The following is a 14717-nucleotide window of genomic DNA, read 5'->3' as shown; positions in this document are numbered from 1 at the left end:
AAACTTCAAAATCAAGCATGGCAGCAATTTTTATAAAACAAAACTATTTTAGGATAAGGTGTTTAAAAGTTTCGGAAGAAAAATCATGCACTTTTAGCTCAAAATAAGCATTGTACAGCTAAAAGTAATCATCGAACCGGGACTCAAGCTATACACTAGTTAAAGAAATCGCATTTTAATGATTAACGAAGCTACGAGTTTATTGCTTGGAAACGTATGTCAGTTTACATGTGTTGGTTGTTTCATTGACTTCAAGAAAAATATCATTTTCTTGTTTCAGCAAAATTTTTCATTTTTTAAATCGGATTTTGCTTGTGAAAATGTAAGTAATAAATAACTTAAAATAGGGTCGTTTTCGAAATTTTGAAAGTGTTTTTTTCTGAAAGATCTTGTTTAAAAACATAGAAATTGACCATTTTTTAAATGGTAAAATAATTTGACAAAGTTTAATATTTTTTAAAATTATTTTAATCCGTGCGTTTTTTTTTTTTTTTTGCTTTTGCGCATAGCATCATGAGTGATGAAATGCCATTCACTGATGCCATCGGCACAAAGCGTAATATTCAATTTGCTTCTGTACTCACACGTACTGGCAACGATATGGTTGATAGTAGAGCGCATTATTTAATTCTTGCCTTAATTATCCTATCGTGGAAGCGCGGTAGACAGCAAGCGTAAGAATTCAGCATGTTAGTGGAGTAGCGCGCCAAAGTTTATCACTTGCGACGTCATAAAGACCACGCCTTTTTTGAAAAATCGGACATTCTAAAAAACTAATTAAAAATTAAACGTTTTGAAAACAAATGATTTTCCTCGCTCCATTTTTTTTTTCTTTTTTGCTCATTCTGTCAACTTCAGTGACTAAAAATAGTACTTTTGACTGATGTAAATAACCCCATTGGAGTAGGTGAGAATCGAAGGGATGTTAATGAATCTTTTCAAGTTTTGGGTAAAATGCGTTTTAAGTTCCAGTTTTAGGGGTAGGCTTTCATTGAAACGTTTTTCTAAGTCATGATGTATAACAGTAACTACCAAACTTCTAGTACTATCTCTTGCACGAAGGAACGGTTCATCTACCATTTGTACTAGTTTTTAACTGTTTTTTTTTTATTTTAGCACTTACATCCCTTTGAATCTCACTGCCTCAGTTCTTTTCCATAAAAACTAAATGAATATCGTTTTATAAGGAGGGCGGTCGAAGACAATGATTTCCACTGCTTTTACAAAGTTTAAGGAATTTAAAGTCTTGCAAATTTCTTGAATCAAAAGAGATTTTTGAAAACAAAAATATTTCTGACACAGTAAAGTTTTTGCAAGCTAATTTTTGAAACATTATATATATATATATATATATATATATATATATATATATATATATATATATATATATATATATATATATATATATATATATATATATATATATATATATATATATTTTTTTTTACTTTTCTGAAACACTCAGTTTTTTCTTTTTGAATTTCTATGCTCTATAGTTGATTACTTTGTAAACGAGCATGCTTAGTAAATTTTAAAAACTCAATCTGGCTTGCAACTGCTAACCTTTTCCGTAACAAAATATTTATTTTAAATGTAACTAACAACATCATGTTAAGTTAGTCAGCAGAGTTCAACAATATTCTCATATAAAACAAAATAAAGTGTCAAATAAACAACATATTAAACATTTAACGTAAAAGGGCCATTCTACTGAGTTATTGTTGTTTGACAATTTCCTTGATACTTGACTCGAAATAGTTCTTTTGCAATTTTATGGAAAGAAGAGAGTACTGTGTCTTTTGCAGGCTGCTGCATGAGATATGTTTTTAGTTTCCAGGCCATGTAAAGCATTTGAAAAAGTAACAGTTTTAACGGGAGTTTCATCATCGCTTTCTGCATTAGAATCACCATTCGTTGGTTGCCCCCTCGCCTTCTCCCGTCAAAAATTGCTGATTCCAAGAAAAGTCTTTCTGCTTCGAACAATATGGTTGTAACATTCGGAAAACAATACAATATTTCCTATATTTTACAGCCGAAAAAAAAATTTTTTTTTTTTTTGTAAAATAATTTTGCTGTAAAATAATTCGTTATTTCGGGGTTTATTATTCGATAAATAGGGGTTTTTGCCTTCATTTTAGTCGGGGAAAAAGAAAAATTCCTTAAATCGGGAAATTCGTTAAATCGTTAAATTGGGATCCGACTGTATTATTTTTATTAAATGGTTAAGTTACTTAAAATTCAATTCATTTGCATGCGTCACGTGCGGAACATCCAAAGCTTACCTCTTGTAGTATTTTGTACGCATTACTTAATCTTTTTGCTTTATTAATGTAGCAATGACGAAACACAGTGTAGTTTTTGAAAGCTAAGGTTCGAACGCTAAGAAAACATCTCATTTCTTGAGAAATAATAATTTAAACCGTTGAAAATAAATTACGTACATAACTATTCTTCTGAAAACGGTTATTTTGTCCCGCACCGTGATAGTTCCTATATTTCATTAAAAAAAAAAAAAAAAAAAAAAAAGATTTTAAATGGAAATGACGAAATTTTTTGCTTATGAAGTCCCACATACGTTTGTGATTTCTTAAGCAACAAAAGTTTGTTCATTCGCAACCCCAATAAATTATAGGGGGCGCTGCAACCACAGTCAAATAGGCGGATGGAAAAGGTAAAACAAATGCCGGAACTTATAACTTGCTTTGAAGCAAAGTGAATGAATGTAATTCATCAGACAGAAAACACGTGGAACGGAATGTTTTACCTTTTTCGATAGCATTGTTAATCACCGCAAGGTAGTGTATTCGAGCTCTGGAGTTGCGAATTACCCTTTTAAATTGTTATTTTTAATAAAATGTATGACGCTTAACGTGCGGGACTAGTAACCGTTTTCTGTGGAATGACCCAAAAAAGTCCCACAGAACATTAAAATCACGGAATAAACTGTTACACTGAATCATGGTCTCACTTAATTCTTATAGGCTGTGACAATCTCTGAAACTCATGGCAACGAAGAGGGTGCTACAGGGAACCCCTGTTTCCATTACGTCGCCATTGATTGGTGGATGCAGGGGTTCCGCTCAGCGCTTCTTGCGGTCAAAATAAGCGACGTCCAATCAAAAATAAACAAACTTTGAAACGTTGACATTTATTGGTGGATGCATGAGCTGCATCGGTTTAACACAGAAAAGTCATAAATTGTCAAGGCCCGTTAAGCGTCAGTGCCATCTAGTGGGGCCATGACTGAATTTACAACATAGAGTAAAGAGTAAATCATAAAGTTTCTTTACTCTATGATTTACAAGAATGCAGCGGGTATAAAAACTAAAAGAGTGTTGCCAAACTGAAATTCCGATAAAAACATTATTTAATCAAGATTTCTACATAACGCTGGTTGTTTTAAAATAATTTAAAGGCTGAAATTTCACAAATTATACAGGGACGAAAAGATAAAATGGAAACATTAACTGCATTCATCAAAACTTCATTTACAAACTCTTCACCTCCGAGAAGATCAATCTATAGGAGATGCTTCAAGAGATTTCATTTTGGCATGCAGGGAAATAGTTTTATGATCTTCTTCGGGTAGGAAGTGATCAGGAAGAAAGTAGATGCGAAAGAAAGAACGTTTCATCTCTTAGCGAGGATCACGAGAAGATTCTTGATGGCGATAATAGATTCCGGTATGCTAGCGAAATGTTCTCCCGTGACATATAAATATAATCTCTGAGATGGAGACCTCGATGGAAATGAGATAAGCAGTCTAGATATTACTTGTCTAGGTATATTAGTGTTTGACTGCCTGGATCTCACTAAAGAAAAACTGCACGGAAATCAATCTAAACGAAATACTTTTTCTCAAGCATGAAAGGTTGAAATTGGTTTTGAATTTTTTGTACGAATGATTCTTTTCGATTTGGCTCAGAGCTCTTAAACCTCTGTTCTTTAGAACTTTGACTAAAAGTTTTCAAATGGTCACTTTTTGCTTTATCAAAGCACTAAAAGTTCAGTTTTTTTTCTTCAAATAAAATATTGAATTTGCTTACTTGAAAACTAAATACGAATACACGTTTTATTTGTCGCTTGTGTTTATTATTTATCGAAGTAATTACAGAAAATTAACAAAAAATCTCATTAGCTACTGATAGCTTTAGCTAGCGATATCTTGTTAAAGATGTTTCTATTGTGATAAAATAGGTGCAAAAATTACTTAGTAAATTTGATCAGGATAGAGCTTGATGTCTCATTTATTATCATCTTTGATTAAGAGGTTCTGTCAAAATAATAATAATACTAATAATTAAAACAAACTCGAAGGGTGTAAAACGTTGAATAAACCTGACTTGATTTATTTTAATGATCCAAAGCTCTTAACTCTAATTAGAGCATCACACTTGTTGTAATGTCGTTAATAAATAAAGTGCAATTAAGGTGAAATGTAAAACGTTTGTTTAAGTGTATCCTCAAGTGTAAAAAAAAGCCATAGAGTTGAATCAATAGGTTGATTTCAATCTATGGTATCGTTCACACTGCTGCTTAATTGCTCCATAATCGAATTTAACGAACGATTACTGCGCAGATTTCATGAGCATGGAGCATCTTAATCAACAAGACGTTCATTAATATTACTAAGGTGAGTCGCAAATTTTGCTATACTTGACAATGGGGTTGTTTCCTTCAGTCAAAAGTAATACTTTTAGTCGGTGAAATTGATAGAATAAACAAAAAAAAAATAAAAAAAATAACATGGACCCTGAAAATACTTTTATTTTCCCAATAGTTATTTTTTAATTAATTTTTTTAAATGTCCGATTTTTCAAACAAGCCATGGTCTTGATGACCTCACAAATGATGCTCTTTGGCGCATCTTTCCACCGAGTTTCCACGTTATAATCAAGAAACGAATTAAAATTGCGCACTACGTTTGCTATCAACCCACGCCATTGGCCCATGTTGCCAATACACGTGAGTAAAGATTCGAATTAATTATTTTGCTCTGTGAATGGCAACACGAAATGGCATTTCATCATTTGTGATGTCAATGGCAGGAACTTAAACAATGAAAGCTAATTTAATTTTTTTTTTAAATATTAAACTTAAACAAATTATTTAAAAAATGGTCAGATCCTAAGTTTTTAAGCATGCTCTTTCAGAAAAAAAATACTTTTAAAATTTTGGAAACCACTCCATGGTAAATTTTCCATGGCGTGCTATTTACATGTGCTCATGTGCGTGAAGTGCGGTGAAAAACCAATAAATATGTCGCGATTTATTCTAGCTTACCTCACAATAGCATCAAATTCTAAATTGAGGTATGTGAAGTGAATGTGTGCAGTGAAACTAAGCTCATGAGCGCACTTTTGACTTAAGAACTCAATTTAGGTCAAAGCGCAACAGAGGTAATGTGAAACATATGTTGTTCTGAATGTGAAATCTCTGTAAACCGTATCACTGCCCCTGAACAGTTATTTGAATATTAATTGTCTAGGTATATTGTCTAGGTTTGACTGCCTGGATCTCACCAAAGGAAACTGCACGGAAATCAATCTAAACGAAATATAATTTCTCAAGCATGAAAGACTGAAATTGCTTTTGAATGTTTTGTACGAATGATGTTTTTCACTTGGCTTAGAGTTCTTCAACTTGGTTTCCCTATAATCTTGGCTGGAGGTTCACAAATGGTCAGTTTTTGCTTTATCAAAGCATCAAAAACATTAGTTTTTTAAAAAAATAAAAGATCGAATTGGTTTGCCTGAAAAGTAAATATGAATGTACATTTTATTTCTTGTGTGTGTTTATTATTTACCGAAATAATTATAGAAAATCAACAAAAAAAGCTCTAGCTACCGTACTATACGCTATCTATTAGGGATGTTTGTATTGCGACGAAATAGATGCAAAGATTATTTTGTAAATTTGAGCAAAATAGAGCTTTTATATCTCACTTTTTCTGATTTTTGATAAAGAGATTCCTTTAAAAAACGAATAAATAAATAAAAGGGACTTGAAGGGTGTAAAAGGTTGAAAATCCTTGACCTGATTTATTTTAGTGTTCCAAAGTTCTTAACTCTAATAAGAGCATCACACTTGTTGTAATGTCGTGAATAAATAAAGTGCAATTAAGGTAAAATGTAAAACGTTTGTTTAAGCGTATCCTTAATTGTAAAAAAAAGCCATAGAGTTGAACCAATAGGTTGATTTCAATATATTGTAACGGATCCGCTGCGACTTCCAACTTTCTTGAAAGGACGACACAGTTCTTGATAAAAACACAGGAGCTTTATTTACACTATGTACAGGAGAAATCGTTAACAACGGCTAAATTTCATCAGCAATTAAACAAGTATCACTCAACACCGTAAATTCAACGGTTACACACGTATTTACTTCCAAATACGAAAACAACACAGCGAAATGCCTCGCAATAAACAGAGCTAATAATAAACTCTCAGTACAAATTCTCAATCGAAACTGAACTTTTTATCACGCGGGACGCTTTTATAAACATCGAAAAGTTTCCACAGCATTCGTACTGCTTCTCGAAATGCGTAGACCGTTATCAAATTTTATCAATGAAAAAAAAAGGAAATAGGGGAGTCGTATACTTTAGCCGAATGTAAAGGGGTTGTATATTCATTACAAGAAACTATTTACAGGTTACGTTACTACAATAATTACTATTTACAGAATTCGTAACATTATGGTATCATTCACACTGCTGCTTAATTGCCCCATAATCGAATTTAACGAATGAATACTGCGCAGATTTCATGAGCATGGAGCATCTTAATCATCAAGCCGTTCATTCATATTACTACGGTGAGTCGCAAATTTTGCGATATTTGATGTTTGTAAAATTTCGTGAATTTCTGTTTACATGTGCATGAAGTGCTGCTGATAACCAATAAAACTGCCGAGCTGACTTATCTCACAGTAGCATCGAATATGGCACACTGAATTTCGCTTACGCTTATAGGCCGTGACAATCGCTGAAACTCATAGCATCAAAGAGGACGCTAGAGGGAACCCCTGTTTTCCGTGACGTTTCCATTAAATGGGGGATGCAGTGGTCCGTTCTAAGCCTCTTGCGGTCAAAATGGGCGACGTCCAATCAAAAATAAACAAACTTTGAAATGTTGACATCGATTGCTGGATGCGTAACAGATCATAGTTGCATCGATGTAACACAGAAAAGTCATAAATAGTCTAGGCCCGAAAGCGTCAACGCCATCTAGTGGGGCTATGCATCGAGTTATGTTTTGACGTATAAGAAGTGGGTGTGTTAAAGTGAACAGTCGAACTTAATTCATGTGAGAATTTATAACTTGTAAGTTCTATTTAAGCCAGAACTCAGCATAGGTAACGCGAAACATATACGTTGTGTTGAAGGTGAAGTTTGTCTCGGTAGACCCTATGAATGATTATTTAAAATTTAATTATGTTTTGATTGTCGCCATAGTATTCATAATAAATTGTTATCGCCGTAGTAACACACGGTAGAATTTTGATAACTTACACTTTAAAAATGTTTTAGATAAATATTACTGTAAAATGTAATGTTTACAATTCGGATTTTGTTTTCCTGTCTATTGCACCGGGAAAAGTAAGTCAGTGCAGCGCAATTTTGTACACCTAATGACTAAGGGCACGGATTATATATGTCTTCATTTGTGCTCGAGTGCCGCATTCTGTTTGGTACAAAGGCTACCGAACCGGCCTGCGAATACTAAAGGCTGGGTCGGACCCCGCTGCTTATACGTCGTTATTTTTCTCTGCGCAACAAAGCCAAGACGCTATCGTTTTTTCAACCGTGAAATATTATTTTACCATAAAAATTACCGCCAATATGCATGTCAGTACCTTTTACAGGAAAATTTCAGAAATTTTTTTAACAGTGTATACTTCTGTTTCAAGAAAGTTAAAGTTAGAAATGAATTGATAAAAATAAATAAGATTTATTTAGCGGTTTCTTTTAGTTTCCAGTAGGGATGCGCCGATAAGCGAATTGGCCGATAACCGTTTAATCGGCAGAGTCGATTGATGAACAAAATGATGATTAAAAATGTTACCAATTCCTCCATCACTTTTTTTCTGTTATAATTTCGACTTTAGCAATGTTTACTAGTTTATTCCTGAGAGACGGTTTATTTTCCTCCACTTTCCTAATTTTTTAAAAATAATTTCAAAATTTCATCCAATTTCCTTAAGCCAATTTTTGTATTATTTTTAATAAAATTACATGATGCTAACGAGACATGAAAATTTTGAAATATTAGGGGATAGCCTGTGTTTGGCCGGGTAATTTATAAGCACTTTAAATTATAATTACTTTTTTTTTTTCAAAATATTAGTAACCATTTAATCCAAGACTTTTTTTTTCTTTTTAAAAATTATAAGGTTATCTAAAAGCACTATGCTTAAGGAGAAAAATATCGACTCATGAAAAATGTTGCAGTGTATTTAATCAAAATGGAAAAAAATATTTAAGACATGAAATACTTCAACTATCAGTTTGTATTTTAAAAATAATAATAAAGTATGTAGGGGAATGTGAGGCAAAGTCAAATAGCGGGGCAAAGTGAAATGGTGAAATATTTACTCCGCTTTTAGTGCCACTTACCTAATATTTTGTTGTAAGTCAAAATTTTTGCCATAATTAAATGATAAAGTTCTAGTTATTAACATTTTAAATACTAATTAGGACTTTCTAATATTTAGTGCAGTATTTATTTAGTTTAAATTGAGCTTATTTGTATTTTCAATATTTTATACAATTAGTCAACTGCATGAGGGGCAAAGTGAAATAGATTATTTCGTTTACTCACTCAATCATTTACTAAATCACTTATGTATTCATTTATTAACTTATTTATTTACCTTCTTTCATTTAGCAATTAACTTATTAATTCATTCTTTACTTATTTTCGTATTCATTTACTATATTATTCACTCATTTATTTTGCTCACATATTAACTAATAAAATAATTAATTTATTAGTATATTGTTTCATTATATTTTCATTTACTAAACTATACTTTTATTTGCTCATCATTTTGTTTAAAGATATTTTTTCCAATCGAATAGAAAATACTTTATTCGAAAAACATTACATTTTTTACTCTGCCCCATGAGAAAAAAAGGTGTATTTTTTAACTTTTTTTTTCAAATTTTATCTATTTTATTTTATTTATTTTTTTGAAGGCGCAATTTTACAGCCAGAAATAAAAAAAAATGTTTCAGTTCACTGTTTTTTTATGTACTGTAATTTTTGAAACAATTTATAATTTGTTAATTTTTAAAAGCTCAGTCATATTAACTTTTACACTCTGCCCCACATTACCCAACATATTTTTTAAAATCAAATGATATTTAGTAATAATGTTTTTTTTAATCAAAAATTAATAGCTTAAAGAGTAAGTGTAAAACGTATAATGTAATCATATGTTTAGTTAGAAGGGGAAAAAAGAGAAAAAAAAATGTGTCATCAAAAGCTTGGGTGAGGTTATCATAACATAAACATAGGAAATGATTCTTCACATTTCATTCCGTTTTACGCACTTTCTAAACTATTTGTTTCGTTTTTTCTCTGTACACTTTCATTCTACATGTTAAAGCAATGTTTGCAGAAAATTATATTTATTTATTGTTAACCAAATGTACTTACCATGGTTTCTTGTAGAAGGTATACTTTAAGAAAAAAAAATTTAAATATTTTTTCGCGGATTAATCGGCAAAATTTGCCCGTATATAAATATTCGGCAAAGTGGTCGTATATTTCAGATTAATCGGTATTGCCGATTAATCTGGGCATCCCTAGTTTCCAGTTAGTATTGAACCTGAGGCATAAATATATTTTGTGCATTTAGAGTTTGCGCATTTAGAGTTTTGTGCATTTTTCAGTTGAACTTGGAAAAATATCAAACTTAATAAAAGAAAATAAGGTTGGTATTAAATTTTTTTCAAATGCATTTTATGTTATCGTTAGATTTTATTGATTATTTTTAACATCAATAAATATTACGTAGCTAATTTTCAAACAAACACATCCACAAGTTGACTTTTTTTTTTTTTTTTGTCATATTTACTAAGAAAAGAAATTACTACAAAAACAACTTCTTACTTTGAGAGAGAAGTTAAATTAGATTCATGTGAAGAAATAAATGAAAACAAAATTAAAATTAAGAGGGGGGGGGGAATCAGTAGGAAACGAAAAGAGAAGACTAGAAATCCATTGTATTTACTGTCTGAATATAACGTTTGTATTTAAATTTAAACTGCATGACATGAAAAGAGGAAGCATGGATAGGTTTTTCTTTTCCGCCCATTGTTCAATGTTGGACCAAGCCCAAGATCAATTAAAACTCCTGAATTTGTATATTTTAAAAGTACCACTAATTACTTTTTGTTTTTTACAAAGCTGTCAAAACTCGTAAAAGTAGTTTAAAAAAAGAATGATAAATTACAGAAAATTAGTTGTTTAACATAAATGTATTCAGTATTTGTTTTGATGTTTCGTGAAAATCATTAAACTAAACGCTAGGATTGTTTCCTTTTACTTAACAGTTGTTGTAATTATTAGCACAAGAAATATTGCTCCCAATTTTTTTTGGAATTGCTTCAATGTCACCTTTCCAAAATTTCATAATCCAATAACTTTAACTAAACTCTTAATTTGTACTAACAAAGTTTCTAGGATTCGGTTATGCTATTTTGATAGTTAAATAAAGTTAGAATAGAAAGCTATAGAAATGCGTAGATAAGGATGAAAACACGATAAGAGGGCAGAATATCATATCGCGCCACTTAAGAAAAACTAGAGGATAGCGATATATATATATATATATATATATATATATATATATATATATATATATATATATATATATATATATATATATAATTTTAGTATCTATGCTCTATTTTTGTACCGTTTAGATGCATCTTGCAATTACGAAAATGTTGAAAATCAGATGCGGAGTTAAGATATTGAAAGTTTGAAGCAAAAATAAAAATGAATCAAAAAATACAAAATTTAATTTTTATAGGGCCCCTAGGTTCGTAATTTATATTTAGAGAAATGATCTCCATCGAAAAATATTAATTGGCAGTATTGTGATTCCTTAAGTTAAAGAAAACACAATTATGTTTCATGTAATCCAATCCTTCAAGCTATATAATAATGGCTTCAACAATAAAGCTATTGTTAGATAGCTATAATAATAGTTTTAACAGTAAAGCTAAAGATGCTCCTGCACACCTGCATAATCATAATTAAATAATTTTCAAAGTTTTTTTTCTTTGGAAAATAAAGAAATGTCAGCATTCCATACCCAAGGGAAAATAAGTCTTTTATTTGTAAAGTGTTGCATAAAACGTAAATTATGCAATTTGGTATAAAAATGAGGAAGAGAAGACTGTTTTCTGAGGAAAAAAGTAAGTCATTTACTTTTAAAACAACGAAAAATCCTTATTGAATTAATTTGCAGAGAATATTTTATAAAAATTGGAATCCTAGGGTTTCCACTAAGAAAATTTAAACTTACAAGTTTTCGTAGCGCCTCAAGTAGAAAGAAGGAAAATACAAATGTTCTCCACTATCTCTACGATCAAAATGATGGGGTTTTTCAGCCACAACCAATAAAAAAAGTGTCATCACTTCCAGCTGCAAAGTTTTCTTTTCTTTGTTTTACCTCAGAAAGAAAAAACGCGGCGTAAGATTAAAAAAGATAACCTTTTTTCAGTTCTGTTTATTTTGCTCGAAACTTTTCTATTTCTATTTTCTTAAGTCTCACCAAATTTAGAACAAGTGGATAGAATCGATAAGAGATTTTGGCTTAGCTCAATAGCATCAGAAAAAAGCATTTGCTTTTATTTAAAGCTTTATAGGTTATTGCAACCCTAAAGTACTTGAGAAAAGTTTTACAGCCAAGAAAATGCAAAAACATAGTATCGTGATATATATAACAGCAAGGGATCGAGTAAGCTGACGTCATCCACAATGAAACTCGCGCCACGGCATGATAATTTGATAATATTTTTTGATTTTATTTGACATACAGGGAAATGCTTTATTTTGACAAGGCTGAACTGGATCCGGTTACATAACTGTTTTACTGGTAACACTGTGTCATTTCACGGAAATGAGAAAACGAAAAAAAATTTAAATAAAAAAAAATAAAACGACTTCAAAAATTGCAGCTGGAAATAGCTCTAAAAAGTTAAAATAATTTCATTCTTTGAGCAGCATCTATACTACCGTAAAATGGGGCTACTTGAGCCTTCAGGGGTTACTTGAACCCATGAGAAACGAGCTGATGTGTGCATCACATGACTTCCTTTTACTCCAATTTAATGTCATTTTTCCATTAATGGTAATTTTAATGTGATCCAATAGTTTACTTTCTAAATATCACCGACAGTGGCCAAATTGAAACCAGATTTGTAAAAAGAAATCGCCAAATTTGTCGCCAAGTTGGCGACCAAACTTGGCAACCAAAAGACCGGTGATATATCGCCAAGTGTCCGCCAAATTGTAACGCCACTTGAGTTTACATCGAAGTTAACAAAGCTTTCCCCCCCAAAAGGGGCAAAAGACCCCCTTAGAAACACCCGAATGCAACCAAAATAGGGAGGTGCACAATTAGATCCCACTAGGAGTCTACGTACTAAATTTCAACTTTCTAGGACATACCGTTCTTGAGTTATGCGACATACATACGCACATGCATACGTACACACAGACGTCACGAGAAAACTCGTTGTAACTAACTCGGGAATCGTCAAAATGGATATTTCGCGTGTCTATACGTTATTAGGCATTTATCCACGAGTGGTCGAGTCGAAAGAAAAAAAAAACTCATCATTCATTCGGGGAAGAGTAAAATGGAAATGAAGGTCGATTTTTGAGTGAAAATTTTTTTTCGAATACAATACTTCTTTTTTTGTAAAAGGAAGTAAAAAGTGTTTAAAACCCCTCCTGGTTCTATGTAACTCAATATATAGACTTAAAGAACTTTCTCCATGACAGATAGGTCCTAGGTAGAGGCTGGGGCACGAAACAAAGTTTCTACTATTCCCACCTTTTTCTAATTGAGGTTATGATTGCAAGTTGTCTAAACAGTTGTTTTTTGTGTCTGTAAACTTTCACATGTAAGTTCATGGAAACATCTGATATCATTTAGGTCAAAAGAGTTTTATGTTTGCATTTTATTTCTTAATAAAATGACAGTGTTTTATGGTTATAGCTATATAATTAACACAGTAACTATTATAAGTTAGTAAACGTGCACTAGTTGCCTTAAAATGGGGCTACTGGAACCCAATGTTCAAGCAGCCTCAAACCACATTTCGTCTCTAAATTATGTTAAGTAAGGTTTGTAATCTTTTAAAATAAAGAGGTTAGTTACTATTTATACCTGTTTCCCCCCCCCCAGATCTGGCAATAAAAAGGGTCCGAAAGTAAAAGAAAACCCCTTGAAGTAGGAAATAATGCGGATTATTTAGAAGAAAATTTACAATTGTGTCCAGATTCAACTAATTCCGGAGAAATGTCTTAGAGGGTGGCATCAGCCCATTTTGACTTAAATATATCAGCTCTAAATTGGAAATTAAAAGACAAAAAAAGCCTGGGCATCCTGTAGTATTTAGTAGTTAGGATTATTTAATACCTGCTCTTCCTATCAGAGAAAAAAAAAAATCCACCCAGACCATTAAATTGAGGGGTTTTCTTTCTTTCTAATATACACTGCTTGACAATTGCTAAGGAACAAGTGATTTATGCAAATTTGTTCCTCAACCACGTGGCCAATGGAAACAAATTCAAGTTCAGATGGCGTGATAGACCAAGACTCGTTATCTGTATAAAAGACAGTGCATACACGCTCAAGATTAGTACGAAAATTCACGCTGTTTGGTTTTTGACAAAAATAGTGCTGGATGTTAAAAAACGTTTTTCTCTGAAATTCTGTTTGGTTCTTGAAATACAATACTTAAGAATAAAATGTCAGCAAGACATCATTTGAGTATCTACGATCGTGAACGAGCGGTTGGACGACTGGAAGCAGGTCAAAGTGTCACCACTGTGCTGCTGCAATGGGTGTATCAAAAAGTGCCATCTACCCGATTAAAGACGGCTGCTGAAGGTGTAAATGTTTTGAAAAAGCATGCCAGGGGTCGTGGTAGGAGCACCACACCTTCAGAGGATCGCTATGTAGTCCTCGTGGCAAAAAGAAACAGAAATTTCACTCTTGGACAGATAGCTGCAAATCTAACAACCGCTACCGGTACGCATGTTTCTGCAAGAACCATCTCACGGCGAGTAAATAATGTCGGTTTGTATGCACGGAAGCCCGTACGTTACATCCAAGTTCAACCACGCCATCGTCGAGAGAGATTACGCTGGTATAAGGAACATGTTGGTGGGATTACCAAAATTGGTCTAGAGTGATGTTTTCTGACGAATCTCGTTTCAGTGTGACAAGTGATTCTGGTCACCAAATACTGTGGAGAGAGCGTGGAACACTTTATGCACAAACATTTGTTTGTGAACGTGATCGGTACGGTTCAGGTGTCATGGTCTGAGTAGGCATCATGCACAATGGCAGAACACCGCTTCACATTTTAGAATAAGAAAGCGATACGTCGCAAATGTTTTGCAGAGATGTTACGCTGGACCATGTTCGTCTTTTTAGGGGGGCTATAAGTCCAGACTTTCTCA

The sequence above is a fragment of the Uloborus diversus genome, chromosome 7, assembly GCF_026930045.1.
Source record: "Uloborus diversus isolate 005 chromosome 7, Udiv.v.3.1, whole genome shotgun sequence".
NCBI classification, from domain to species: domain Eukaryota; kingdom Metazoa; phylum Arthropoda; class Arachnida; order Araneae; family Uloboridae; genus Uloborus; species Uloborus diversus.
This window is presented reverse-complemented; position numbering follows the sequence as displayed.